This window comes from Schistocerca nitens, chromosome 7, assembly GCF_023898315.1.
Source record: "Schistocerca nitens isolate TAMUIC-IGC-003100 chromosome 7, iqSchNite1.1, whole genome shotgun sequence".
NCBI lineage: Eukaryota > Metazoa > Arthropoda > Insecta > Orthoptera > Acrididae > Schistocerca > Schistocerca nitens.
In genome coordinates this window covers 314450602-314467023 of record NC_064620.1, presented here as the reverse complement: position 1 = coordinate 314467023, position 16422 = coordinate 314450602, and positions in this window count along the sequence as shown.

Here is a 16422-nt window from a genome sequence, read left to right as displayed (position 1 = left end):
GGGATGTTATAATAATATATTTTTTTAAAATATTGGTTTATCATATAGTGCTAGAAAACGCAATTTCCTCAAAAATGTTAAGATGTAAAAAAACCTCAAAACAAAAAGTTACCATACATCGCTGCAATACCTCGTCGAGCTTATGTAAAATACGTTTATGTTATTCATAAACAGCTTTCGGACTTATCAGTAATAATGGATAATTATTGCCTTTGATTATGATGGAGAACGTGCTACTACGTACAAGAAACAATAATAATAATAATAATAATAATAATAATAATTCTCAACCAGACTTAACGTCTGAGAAAGTAAAGAAATAATAATAATAATAATAGGCCTCCGGTATGTTCTGCCAGTCGTAAAAGGCGACGAAAAGAACAAACCACTAATAGGGTTAACCCCCCTTTAGTGTGATTAGTTGGTTCAGGACAGAACTAAAGAAGCCTCGGACAAGCGCCGTCATGGTCGGGGACGACGCTTGAACCCTATGCCCGCCCACAATGGTAACGACACTGCTAGCCAACTGGAAAATGATTTAAATCCAAATAGAGGTGTTTTGCAGGATATGCTTCCTGCAACCACCCTAGAAGGAAAACAAAGACAGAGGATGAGATGGTCAGATGAAGTTAATCGACACCTCATGTTCTGTTATTACCAAGCAACAAACCTAGGAACCAACACAACTGGATACAGATCACAAGTATACACAACATTTATTACCAGATACCCAGAATTAAAATTTTTAACAGAACAACGACTAGCTGATCAGATCTGTGTAATAATCAAAAATAACAGGATACCCCAGTCAGAATTAGAAAACATCAAACAACAAGTACAACAAATACTGGAACAAAATAATGTGCAATCAGAAGAAGAAGAAAATACAGTAATGGACTCAAACATCCCAGAGCAAACAAACAAAGAACAAGACGCACCAATTAAACAATCAGAGGAAAACGAAATCTTAAGACAGCCACCAGAACAAGCACAAATAGAACACGAAGTGACACACATGTTAGATATAGAAGAAAAATTTCAGCTGACATATATAGAATACAAAGACACAAATACAGACATAAGACCATTCTTGCATAGACCACCAAATAACCCACAAGTCGAAACAACAATAAAAACTATCAACACAATCATACACAACAAAATAAATGAAAACACAACTATGGAAGAGTTACAACTACTGGTTTATATAGGAGCACTCACTACACTAAATATACACACTAGACAGAGATCAGAACCAACCAACACACAGAAGAAACCCACAAAACCAGCATGGTAACACAGGCTACAGATCAGAATAGAAAAACTGAGAAAAGACATCGGATAGCTAACACAATTTATAAGAAATGAAATCTCGGAAAAAAAACGAAAAAGGTTAGGTAAAATCTCACAAGAAGCGACAGAGCAATTAGACGAAAAGAAGCAGAAATTACAAGCATTAGCCAAACGACTCAGAAGATACAAAAAAAGTGAAAATAGAAGGAAACAAAACCAAACATTCAACACAAACCAAAAGAAATTTTACCAGACAATAGATAACACACACATTAAAATAAACAATCCACCAAACATAACAGACATGGAACACTTCTGGAGCAACATATGGTCTAACCCGGTACAACATAACAGGCATGCACGGTGGATACAAGCAGAAACAGACACATATAAGATGATACCACAAATGCCTGAAGTGATAATTTTGCAACATGAAGTCACCCAAGCAATTAATTCTACTCACAATTGGAAAGCCGCTGGAAATGATAAAATAGCAAATTTCTGGGTAAAGAAGTTCACCTCAACACGTTCACATCTAACTAAATTATTTAACAGTTACATTGCAGACCCATACACATTCCCTGATACACTTACACATGGAATAACTTATCTGAAACCTAAAGATCAAGCAGACACAGCGAACCCAGCTAAATATCGCCCCATAACATGCCTACCAACAATATACAAAATATTAACTTCAATCATTAAACAGAAATTAATGACACATACAACACAGAACAAAATTATAAATGAAGAACAAAAAGGCTGTTGCAAAGGAGCATGAGGATGTAAAGAGCAACTGATAATAGATGCAGAGGTGACATATCAAGCTAAAACTAAACAAAGGTCGCTACACTACGCATACATTGATTACCAAAAAGCTTTTGATAGTGTACCCCACTCATGGTTACTACAAATATTGGAAATATACAAAGTAGATCCTAAATTGATACAGTTCCTAAACATACTAATGAAAAATTGGAAAACCACAATATCCAAACAAATTCAAATAATATCACATCACAGCCAATACAGATTAAGCGTGGAATATACCAAGGAGATTCATTAAGTCCTTTCTGGTTCTGCCTTGCTCTGAACCCACTATCCAACATGCTAAATAATACAAATTATGGATACAATATCACTGGCACATACCCACACAAAATCACATTTGCTATACATGGATGATCTAAAACTACTGGCAGCAACAAATCAACAACTCAACCAATTACTAAAGATAACAGAAGTATTCAGCAATGATATAAATATGGCTTTTGGAACAGACAACTGTAAGAAAAATAGCATTGTCAAGGGAAAACACACTAAACAAGAAGATTACATATTGGATAACCACAGCGACTGCATAGAAGCGATGGAAAAAACGGATGCCTATAAATATCTAGGATACAGACAAAAAATAGGAATAGATAATACAAATATTAAAGAAGAACTAAAAGAAAAATATAGACAAAGACTAACAAAAATACTGAAAACAGAATTGACAGCAAGAAACAAGACCAAAGCTATAAATACTTATGCCATACCAATATTGACCTACTCATTTGGAGTAGTGAAATGGAGTAACACAGACCTAGAAGCACTCAATACACTTACACGATCACAATGCCATAAATATAGAATACATCACATACATTCAGCAACAGAAAGATTCACATTAAGCAGAAAGGAAGGAGGAAGGGGATTTATCGATATAAAAAACCTACATTATGGACAGGTAGACAATTTAAGAAAATTCTTTATAGAACGAGCAGAAACTAGCAAAATACACAAAGCAATCACTCATATAAATACATCGGCTACACCACTACAATTTCATAACCACCTCTACAACCCTTTAGACCACATAACATCAACAGATACGAAGAAAGTAAATTGGAAAAAGAAAACACTTCATGGCAAGCACCCGTATCATCTAACACAGCCACACATCGATCAAGACGCATCCAACACATGGCTAAGAAAAGGCAATATATACAGTGAGACAGAAGGATTCATGATTGCAATACAGGATCAAACAATAAACACCAGGTATTACAGCAAGCATATTATTAAAGATCCCAATACCACAACAGATAAATGCAGACTTTGTAAACAACAAATAGAAACAGTAGATCACATCACAAGCGGATGTACAATACTAGCAAATACAGAATACCCCAGAAGACATGACAACGTCGCAAAAATAATACATCAACAGCTTGCCTTACAACATAAACTTTTAAAACAACAAGTTCCTACATACAAGTATGCACCACAAAATGTACTGGAGAATGATGAATACAAATTATACTGGAACAGAACCATTATAACAGATAAAACAACGCCACATAACAAACCTGACATCATACTCACCAATAAAAAGAAGAAATTAACACAACTAATCGAAATATCCATACCCAATACAACAAATATACAAAAGAAAACAGGAGAAAAAATTGAAAAATACATCCAACTGGCTGAGGAAGTCAAAGACATGTGGCATCAGGATAAAGTTGACATCATACCAATTATAGTATCAACTACAGGAGTCATACCACACAATATCCACCAGTACATCAATGCAATACAGCTACATCCAAACACATATATACAACTACAGAAATCCGTAATTATTGATACATGTTCAATTACCCGAAAGTTCCTAAATGCAATATAACACATACCGTACAGTTAATAGGAAGTGACGCTTGATCAAGGTCCGCGTCACTTTCCATTCTCAACCAGACTTAACGTCTGAGAAAGTAAAGAAATAAATCAAACGTAATTGCTTTGGTTATATAAAGGAGCAGAAGTTAAGAGATGAAATAATTTTTATTGGTTATAAAATTCTATTTATTTTTTGTAATTATGTGGAATAGGCAATGGAGGAACACTGAACGATGTGTAGTTGTTGATTATGTGTAAAACAAAAAACGAACAACAAATAAAGGGAAGTCGTCAGCTCCTAGTTCCTCTCCCACACATTTATTTATGTTTCTTGCCTTACCAGTGCTACGAATACTACCAGTAATCCTACCACTTAGTACGTAATTTATGTACTGTACGAAAACGACCGAAGCGTAGAGTTTTGGTAGAGCGCAACTTCCTCAATAAGGAAAAGTGTGGGCTTACTGAAATGAGTGCAAAAAGAAATCCGTTAAATTTTGATTGCACGATAAAACACACAAATTTTGAAGATTGCCTGTCAGTTCGATTAAAAACCCAGGAATTACAATTACGAACTATTTATTTACGGGCGTATAGATAACGTTGTGGGGAAGTTGAATCAAAAGCTGCGTTTTATGGGCAGAACACAGTAAAAATGTTCAAATGTGTGTGAAATCTTATGGGACTTAACTGCTAAGGTCATCAGTCCCTAAGCTTACACACTACTTAACCGAAATTATCCTAAGGACAAACACACACACCCATGCCCGAGGGAGGACTTGAACCTCCGCCGGGACCAGCCGAACAGTCCATGACTGCAGCGCCTTAGACCGCTAGGCTAATCTCGCGCGGCAACACTGAGTACATGCAACAGGTCTACTAAAGGGACTGCCTACACTATGCACGTCCGTCCTCTGCTAGAGTACTACTGTGCCTTTTGGGGTCTTTATCAGATAAGACTCGTGGAGAACGTCGAGAAGATTCAAAGGAGGGCAGCTCGTTTGTATTATCGAGAAATAGGGGAGAGTGTGTCACGGATATGATTAGCAAGTTGGGGTGGCAGTCATTAAAAGAAGGTGTTTTTCGTTGCGGTGAGATATTTTACGATAGTTCAATAACCAGTTTTCTCCTCTGTATGCGAAAATGTTTTATTGTCGACAGCCTACACAGAGACAAATTATCGTCATAATAAAAAAAGAGAAATCGGAGTTCGTACAGAAAGATTTAAATGTTCGTTCTTCCCACACATTGTTGAAGAATGGATGGTAGACAAACATTTTAAAGGTGTTTCGAAGAACCCTCTGCAAGGAACTCGAGAGAAGTCATGTATAGGGTGACCAGATGCAATTGTTTAAAACGGAGGACAAACAGCTTCAAAAAGGAGGGCAAAGGAAGAAAAAAGGAAACATCAAACGGGTCAAGGATACCACCCGTCAGCTTTGGATAAGTCACGTTGTGCCGGGAGTTACCGGTAAAACTGGTAGTTAATTGTTAGCGGTGGTCAGGTGGTGATTCCCAGAACAATATTTTTTTATTTTAAATTAAAAAAACATTGATTGTGGTGACAGTGTGGCATCAGTTGTTTTTATATTTACGCGTAGTTTTAAGATTTAACGAATACGGCTGCCTAAACGCCACTCCTGATTGGCTACTTTCATGTGATTTGTCCAAAGCTGACTGGTGGTATCCTGATCTGCAGTATTCCCCATCAAACATACGTTCAGTTTTAATAAATGAGTTTATTGACATAACATACATACATTCTTTGGCGTACAATCCATTGATCTGTAGTTAAAATGGTGCCTAACATTATGGAATGCTAATGCTCCTTCTCCAGAAAGTGTGACTTATAGCAGAAGTAGATTGTTGTTGCTGAAATAATGTCTCTATCCTAGCCATTGAACTGGAAGCCTGAAGGTTGTTTTTATGCTTCTTAGTGGCAATTTGATGTTCAAGATCTTGGCCACCTGTGCAAGAAATTTAACATTTCAGTGACAAACCAACATGAATTTCGTTTTATAGCGTTCAGGCAGCCAATAAGATTGCGTGTTTCTGCCAGGTATTAAAACTAGTTCTCAGTTGTTACTGATGGTCCGGTGGTAGTTAACTGAGCAATAAAAAAATTAAAAACATTGATTGTGGTGACTGTGTGGCGTCAATTGTTTTGTTATGTCAACAACACGGAATTGTTTACAAAGTGAAAAACGTAAGACCATTCACCTCCCTTCATTCGACGCACCGCTACCAACATCTACAATTCGAGCAGCAGCTGACGACATGTAAACTGCACTTCAACCTTCCGAATGCAAATAAATGGAATGACTATGAAACAATGAAATAAAACCATGACAGTTAAACTGTCGAGTTGTTTCTTATGTTGATTGGCCACTGAGACGTACGTTCCAGCTCCACGTGTCTTACATTCCGCTTCAAATTCATTTCTTCCTTTCTTGAAAGTCGGATATTTGCAGGAAAGGACATCAGAAAATGTACACTTTCGTTTAGGCAAAGCCAAATATTTTACGTAACTCACTCGGTTAAAAATTACACTCACAAATCAAACGTGCACTACAGGAAGCCAAGCCAATATAAAGCGAAGATACGAAACGAAAATTTTAAATAATCGACATTTGCATTCGCTTATAGGTTGATCAACGATAACATCGACGATCCTGGTGCCACCTACTAAGAGTATTTAAGAGCAATAGAACGGGACGAATTGTGAATTTAACTGTATTACGCTCAACTTTGCGAAAAATCCGGACACTGTAAAAATCCTCCCTGACCCCGGACAAAGAGCTAAAAAGGAGGACATGTCCGGATTAATCCGGACGTCTGGTCACCCTAGTAATGTAAATGTAGATGAATCCGTGCTGGGTGCGTCTCGGTAGATTTTTCCCCACGACGTACTTTGCAACGTTCGAACACTGTATACATTCCGGAGCAGAACTGCAAATCGGTGTGAGACACGTGACTGTAAGCTACAGAGTAACCGTGTAGGTGTGGAGTGGTCGGCTGCACGTGCTCCCGCGTCCGCCGGCCCGCCGCTAGTGGAGTAGGCCCGCCTGTGCGGCACGTGACTTCGATCTGCCGGGGGTGAAGGACCGCGACCGCCGAGCCTCGCTGCTGGCGGCGCTCCCGCTGCACCTCAACTTAGCACCCACTCCTTATTCCTCACTGCACACGCTACACGGGCAACCGACGCCATTGCCAGCATCTCCGCACCACGGCATAGCCGACCTACAACCGCTACGTCACAAACGGAGCGCACGAGACACAGCTGTATCTACAAACGCATCGTACTCCGCAAGCCACCTAGCGGTGTGTGGTGGATGGCACTACTAACTGATCCCTCCCTCCCTATTCCACCAGCGAAACACGCGCGGGAAGAATGATTGCCCACAAGCCTCTACATTAGCTCTAATTTCTCGAATTTTCTAGTCGTGATCATTTTGCTAGATGTATGTAGGAGGACACCCCCAAGAACCATGGACCTTGCCGTTGGTGGGGAGGCTTGCGTACCTCAGAGATAGCAGTACCGTAGGTGCAACCACCACGGAGAGGTATCTGTTGACACGTCAGACAAACGTGTGGTTCCTGAAGAGGGGCAGCAGCCTTTTCAGTAGTTGCAGGGGCAACAGTCTGGATGATTGACCTATCTAGCCTTGCAACATCAACCAAAACCGCCTTGCTGTCATGGTACTGCGAACGGTTGAAAGTAGGGGAAACTACAGCCGTAATTTTTCACGAGGGCATACATCTTTACTGTATGGTTAAATGATAATGGCGTTCACTTGGGTAAAATATTCCGTAGTTAAAAATAGTCCCCCATTCTGATCTACAGGCGAGGACGTCGTTATCAGGAGAGAGAAAACTGGCGTTCTACGGACCGAAGCGTGGAATTTCTGATCCTTTAATCGGCCAGGTAGGTTAGAAAATTTAAAAAGGGAAATGGATAGGTTACAATTAGATATAGTGGGAATTACTGACGTTTGGTGGCAGGAGGAACAAGCCTCCTGGTCAGGTGATACAGGGTTATAAATACAAAATCAAATAGGGGAAAGAAATACAGTAGAAGAAGAATGGGTACCTTTAAGAGATGAAATAGTGAAGGCAGCAGAGGATCGTGTAGGTAAAAAGGTAAGGACTAATAGAAATCCTTGGGTAACAGAATAGATATTGAATTTTGTTCATGAAAGGAGAAAATATAAAAATGCAGTAAATGATGCAGGCGAAAAGGAAAACAAACGTCTCAAAAATTAGATCGATAGGAAGTGCAAAATGGCTAAGCAGGGATGGCTAGACGACTATTGCAAGGATGTAGAGGCATATATCACTAGGGGTAAGATAGATACTCCCTACAGGAAAATTAAAGAAACCTTTGGGGAAAAGAGAAACGCCTCTATGAACATCAAGAACTCAGATGAAAAACTAGTTCTAAGAAAATAAGAGAAATCCGAAACAGTATGTAGAGGGTCTATACAAGGGCGATGTACTTGAGGGTAATATTATGGAAATTGCAGAGTACGTAGATGAAGATGAAATGGGTGATATGACTGCGTGAAGAATTTGACAGAGCACTGAAAGACCTACGTCGAAACGGGGCCCCGGGAGTAGACAACATTCCATTGGAGCAACTGATGGCCTCGGGATAGCCAGCCGTGACAAAACTCTACCATCTGCTGAAATACCATCAGACTTCAAGATGAATATAATAAATCCAATCCCAAAGAAAGCAGATGTTGACAGGTGTGCAAGTAACTGAACTATCAGTTTAATAAGTAATGGCTGCAAAATACTAACACGAATTGTTTACAGAAGAATGGAAGAAATGGTAGAAGCCGACGTCGGGGAAGATTAGTTTGGATACCGTAGAAATGGTGGAGCACGCGAGGCAATAATGGCCCTACGACTTATCTTAGAAGAAAGATTAAGGAAAGGCTAACATACGTTTCTAGCATTTGTAGCCTTAGAGATAGATTGTCACAATGTTGACAGAAATACTCTCTTTCAAATTCTGAAGGTGGCATGGGTAAAATACACGGAGAGAAAGGCTATTTACAACTTGTATAGAAACCAGATGGCAGTTATAAGAGTCGAGGGGCATGAAAGGGAAGCAGTGGTTGAGAAGGCAGTGAGACAGGGTTGTAGCCTATCCCCATGGTATTCAATCTGTATATTGAGCAAGCAGTAAAGGAAACAAAAGAAAAATTTCGAGAAGAAACAAAAACTTTGAGGTTTGCCGATGACATTGTAATTCTGTCAGAGGCAGCAAAGGACTTGGAAGAGCAATTGAACGGAGTAGACAGTGTATTGAAGGAGGATATAAGATGAACACCAACAAGAGTAAAACGAGGATAATGGAATGTTGTGTAATTAAACCGGGTGATGCTGAGGGAATTAGATTAGGAAATGAGATGCTTAAAGTAGTAGATGAGTTTTGCTATTTGTGGAGCAAAATAACTGATGATGGTCGAAGTAGAGAGGATATAAAATGTAGACTGTCAATGGCAAGGAAAGGGTTTCTGAAGAAGAGAAATCTGTTAACCTGGTGTATAGATTTAAGTGTCAGGCAGCCCTTTCTGAAAGTATTTGTATAGAGTGTAGCCATGTATGGATGTGAAACATGGACGATAAATAGCGTAGAAAAGAAGAGAATAGACGTTTTCGAAATGTGGTGCTACAGAAGAATGCTGAAGATTAGATGGGTAGATCACGTAACTAATGAAAAGGTACTCAACAGTATTGGGGAGAAGAGAAATTTGTGACAGAACTTGACTAGAAGAAGGGATCGATTGATAGGACATGTTCTGAGGCACCAAGGGATCACCAATTAAGTACTGGAGAGAAGCGTGGAGAGTAAAGTTCGTAGAGGGAGACAAGAGATGAATACGTTGAGCAGATTCAGAAGGATGTAGGTTGCAGTAGGTACTTAGAGCTGAATAAGCTCGCACAGGATAGAGTGGAATGGAGAACTGCATCAAATCCGCTCTGGGCTGAAGGCCACAACAACAGTGTAGGCGGACTCTTCGTGGAAAGCGCTCTCTCGAAATGTCAATAGTAAACGTCTCCGTGATTCGCGACGCCTGTCTTGTAGAGCCCGCTACTTCAGTTTTTTTAGCTTCTCTGAAACACTCCCGCGCCGACTAAACGACGTGACGAAACGCGCCGCTTTTTATTCGATCTTCTCTATCTTTTCTGTCAGTCCTGCCTTGTAAGGATCACAGACAGATGAACACTTCTCAAACAACTCAACCAAATGACTTATACGCTACTCCTTTCGTGAATGAGCTACATTTGCTTACGATTCTTGCAGTGAATCTCAGTCTGCTTTTCCTATGGTAAGCATTATGTAGTCATTTCAATTAAGGTCGCTATGGATTGCTACTCCTGATATTTTGCAGTAGATACTGTCTCCAGTAATTTGTCATCATTAGTGTAGCTGTGTAACAGTGGATTTCTGTCCCCTATATACACTATGTGATCAAAAGTATCCGGACTCCTCCTCAAACATACGTTTTTCATATTGGGTGCCTACTGTCAGGTACTCCGTATCAGCGACCTCAATAGTCATTAGGTATCGTGAGAGAGCAGAATGTGGCGCTCCGCGGAACTCACGTACTTTGAACTTGGTCAGGTGATTGGATGCCACTGTACGCGATATTTCCACACTCCTAAACATCCCTAGGTGCACTGTCTCCTATGTGATAGTGAAGTGGAAATGTGAAGGGACACGTACAGCACAAAAGCGTACAGGCCGACATCGTCTGTTGACTGACAGAGACCGCCGACATTGAAGAGGGCCGTAATGTGTTATAGGCAGACATCTATCCAGACCATCACACAGGAATTCCAAACCGCATCAGCATCCACTGCAAGTACTATGACAGTTAGGCGGGAGGTGAGGAAACTTTCATGGTAGAGTGGAGTGACGAATCACAGTACACAATGTGGCGATCGGATGGCAGGGTTTGGGTGTAGCGAATGCCCGGTGAACGTCATCTGCCTGCGTGTGTGTTATGGTGTGGTCGTGTTTTTCATGGAGGGTGCTTGCACCCCTTGTTGCTTTGCGTGGCCCTATCACAGCACAGGTCTACATTGATGTTTTAAGCACCTTCTTGCTTTCCACTGTTGAAGAGCAATTCGGGGATAGCGACTGCATCTTTCAACATGGCCTGCGAGAGTGGAAGCTGTCATTAAGGCTAAGGATAGGCCAATACCATATTGAATTCCAGCATTACTGATGGAGGGCGCCACGAACTCGTAATTCATTTTCAGGCAGGTCTCCGTATACTTTTCATCACATACTGTATGCGAAATATGGCATATTTATTTCCCTGCATTGTCAACTGTCAGAGACTACACTTTTGATCATCGCTGCTGTTCTATATTGTCTCTTGGCACTGTTACTTTCTTATAGACAGCCGCATCATCTTGGAAGTCTTAAAGAGCTTCCGCCGCTTTCTATTATGTAATTTATACACATATTATACAATAAGGGTCCTATCACACTTCCTTGGGGTACTCCGAAAATTAGAATTACATTTGTGGATTCTGTTCCGTTAAGAGCGATGTGTTGATGCATCTATGCAAAGAGGTATTGAATCCAGTCGCATATCTGCCTCGATACTCGTAGACTCGTATTTTTTTCATTAAACAGCAGTGCGGTACGGTGGCAAATGCCTTCCTGAAGTGAAGGAACACGCCATCAACATGAGCGCCATTGTCTGCAGTGCTATGGATCTCATGGAGGAACAGCGCGATGTGAGTTTCGCAAGATTTATTTTTACGGAATCCATGTTCATTTTAATAGATCGTTCTCCAAAAATCTTGAGCCTAAGACATGTTCCATGATTCTACAATAGAGTGACGTCAAAGATATATGCGTATAATTATGTGCGAATGTGCTACAAGCCTTCTCGGAAACGTGAACGACATGCGCTTTTTCTAGTCGCTAGGTATCTACGTTACTCCAGCGATGTACGATAAACTGGTGCTACAAGGGGAGCAAGTTCCTTCGCATAATCTTTTTAGAATCTTATCATATTTTTTGCTTTCGTCCGTCACCAATCGAAAACATTTGATTGTGTCAGCCATTTCTCTTAGAGAAGTAAAGTTTTATGGAATACATGGTTCAGCAATATTTAAGACACAGAATGTTACCCTACTTCCTCCGAGAAACACGAAGAGAGTCGCCACATCATTTTCATGCGCAGAAATCACAGTGGCACTCCCATAGGATTCGATCCTTGGTCCAATACGGTTCTTGATCGTTTGCAGTTTTCATTGGATCTGGAAGCACACTTAATCCTGTTTCCAAGTGATACAATCATTGTTGTGAAACCGAGAAAAGAAGCATCAACGGAGAAAATAGTAAATAATGTTTTTGTGAAAGTTAATCACTGGTTTTGCACAAATGGTTTAGCTTTAAACTTTGAAGACACAAACGATCACCCACTTCTGTCTTGTAAAAAATATCCCAATTCCTATTAACCTAGTGTACTGACAATAAATAATGAACAAGGTAGAAATTCTTGGGCTTGTTACAGGCGTGCAGTTTGATAAAAATTGAAGCTGGAAAAGCCATATAGCTGATATGCTAAAACGTTTTTTTATCGAATGCTATTGCCGTAGGAATAAGCGTCAACTTTTGAAATGTAGAAGTCAGTAAGTTAAGGTATTTTCCTCATTTTCACTCATTGATATGTTCGGGGATATTTTGGGATAACTCACACTTCAGGTAAAAAGTACAAATTTCGCTAAATAAAGTAATTAAATTTGTGTGTGGGTTCTCATATTCCTTTAGGCAGCTGGTAATGTAAACCACACCGCCACAACACATTATTCCATAATTAAATTTGTTGTGAACATGTCATCTGAGTCTGAGAGTAACAGAAACATTCACAACATTAGAAGGAAGAATGAAATGCAATGGCGTTTAATGAATCTGGAAAGGGGTGAAATATGCATCTATAAAATTCTTTGATAATCTTCCAATGTAAATAAAATGTCTCGCATATATCAGTTGAAGCCTTTTCAAATGTAGACTAGAACGTTTCTGCTTAACGCGTCTTACTACACCATACGCAAATTCTTGAATAAGAAAAACTAGTCATTTCTACAGAAAAAAAACCTGTAAATGCCGAAGGTCAAGCTGTATAAATATTCTGCATCATTTTTGTGGTTACGTACCTCAATCGCTAAAAACAGAACCCTTCCAGGATCACTTTGTTGTCAGGCTGTTTGTCTGTCCCTCTATTAAGATTCCTTTTTCTAAGGAACGGGTAGAGGTACCAAGCTGAAATTTGTGTCAAATACTAAGGTCTACCGTCGCTTGGTGGTGTAAGATAGTTTAGCTTTTAAGTCAGTGCATTTATATTGATACTTGTAAACTCACTTATCAAAATGTTTGTGTGAACCACATATAAACACGACGCTCCTGGTGGTAGGCCTATACCGGTAAAGCGCGTGCCTTCTAATCCAACGATCTCAGGAACTGACAGGAACGAGAGATGGTTCGGATTCTAAGTTCAACTGTGGGTCCTCTTTCCCCAGTTGGATAACTGGGGTAGATTAGGGACACGCAAGTCACCCAAATGGCGTGCAGCAGACAGACTTGCACCCGGCCGTTGAATCACACGAAATTCTTCTTCTTCTTATTATTATTATCATCATCATCATCATCATCATCATCATCAATTGCTTGCACTTCGCCGGTATTTATTCAGGTATAAATATGTATGTGATGGTCATTCTGACGACATGTTACGCATATGATATTTGTAACAAGTAACTAACTAAGAAACCATTAAACCAAAAAAATGAGCGTAAAGCTTAATATAAAGATGAGCTAACGTGTGAAACCTTACTTACACGGAACACTTTGACTGCGAGGTCGCACGTTCAGTCTATAGTAAGGCCCATCTGAAAGTGTTGTGTTAACAGTTACGATAGGAGAAATATTAGTCGCTACTGCTTCACCATGTACATCAGGAGTGCGACAAAAAATGAGTGTCCAGGAGGTGCAAATATCTTCTGATAGATGTATCACACTTCACAAAATGGACACCATCATTCAAGGCATGTTCAGAACAAACCATAAACTTGCACCATGAACACCGAATGAAAAATGGCACCACAGTGATCACAAAGGTTCGCACCTTTAACATCGAAGGCGAACTCCTTGGGAGCTACAAACCGTCTGGGAAGTTCACCTATGTATCCACTCTTAAATAATGCATACAGAATTTATTGGTGTAACGGGATGATGAGAACTGATGGAATGTGATAGCATGCAACCGAATTTGAAACAGTCTGTCGAACTTACCCTGAAGCAGGTTAGCCTTTATAGCGTAACTGTAGATAGTGCTATAATAAGTTTTATAGGCCGGAAAAATTAACATCCAGAGGCTGAATTTGTCCATTGATATGGATTGCAATGTTACATGATTTTCAGGAGGGGTCTTTATACGCAGGCAAGGAATCAACCAAAAGAAAGTTATTTTGACCAGCTATTGGTCAAAAGCAACGCTCACACCATGTTGCGGTTTCCTTTCGCACATTTTCCCACTCTTGCTCGCTGTAACGTAAATGTTTCCTACTGCCTTTGCAACATCACGCCCACAAGATAGAATCGCACGTGGCAGGGCACCTCCAACTTCTCACAGCACAATAAATAGCTATTCAGCCAATTTACCGTCTAGATTAACAGTCGGCATAATTGTATTCGAATGCTCTTAAGTACCAAGGGAGTTACGTCAAGATCAACTTATATCAAAGATTAGTTGATCTTGACATAAATCCCTTGGTACCTTTATTTTCCAGATTTCCCTTCATACGCATGTCCTCTTCAAATTGAACTGGTCGAAATTGAAAATAAATTCCTTATTGAACGATGTTATAAGTTTGTTTATCTCACCTACAAATTGTAGGGCCGATTCTGCAGATTGCTGTGCTTTATCAGATTGACTCTTTTTTTTAAATTTCGTTATCTTACTTCTTCCAATTCTCTAGCACTGTTTGAAGTTATGGAACCATCCACTGCTGTCCTTGAATTCACAGCAATCTCTTTCACGCGTAGTTCGATGGGCATGGCGAAGTAGATCACTGTCATCCACATCCTGTGAATTGTATCGGATGTCCTTGAAACGCGTGCAACGTCCCCTTAGAACAATTATACTTGACTGTGCTTAAACTGACACACAATATTTTTAGTGCAACGCAATCTGACTTTAAAAAATCTCTACAAAAGAATGGCCCTGACTAACATTAACCTATACCTTTCACAAATCACTTACCTCACCAAAAATCTTCGTTACTCGAATTACTGCAATACAGCGAGCGCCACTACTGCCAGCTAAATAAAAGATTCAAACTACGGAAGGCACTAACTACTGATACGCATAGTTAGCAAATGAAAGATTTTAATAGAGAACAAACAATGTATTTACCTTAATAGTGGTGAAAAATCACAATATATATAGCAGTTCATGACATCCAGTCTTACAAATTTCAAAACTCCGCCATTTCTCTCCCCACATCCACCACTGCTGGCGGCTCACCTCCAACTGTGCAACGCTACGCGCTGTTAACATCCAGCTGCCCAACACTACAATGGCAGACAACAATGCAAACTAGCCACAGACTGCACACAGCACAGCCAGTGATTTTCATACAGAGTGCTACGTGACGTTACCAATAAGAAAACCTAAACAGCCTACTTACATAGCCCCCATGCTCCCCACAAAAAATTTTACAAATTTTTTTGGGCACTGGCCAATACATATTTGTTAAAATTTTTTTCACAATTACAATAACAAAGAAATCAAATGCACACACTTATTGATACAATGTTGGTCAAAAGCTAAAATTTTCTCAAAGTCCATAAAGACAGTCCTGATCATCGATCACAGTAAAATTGCAGTGTTTTTTTTTTCTCAAAGTCTGAGCAGTAAAAGAAAATGCACACGGAAGTAGTGGATTTCCATGCAATCTTGAAGAAGTAGTGTTGTCCTTCCAACGGAAACACAGTGCTGACTCTTGACATGCAGACAGGTATTGGTCCACAACAGAGCAAACCCACAGCAGAGTCAGTCGAAATTTTGGAGAGTATTGGTAGGTAGGTAATCACAGAGCAGACCCACTGTAGTCCTGGTAGAGATTATGGTATTGGTGGGCTACCAGAAGTGCAGACCCACTGCAGTCCTTGTAGAAATAATGGTATTGGTGGGTCATCAAAGATGCAGACCCACTGTAGTCCTTGTAGAGATGGCCAGCAGCCATCTGCTGCGACTGTGCAGGTGCACAATCACCATCAAAGAGTCTTGCGGACAATATAGCAAGTCCATAACCACCACTTGTGCACTCACAAAGTTTTTGGAATTGTCCTTAGAACCAGCAATGCTGTTATCCAATCCCTTGCTGAATTATTAACACATGTGCAAACACTATGAGTCCCTACTT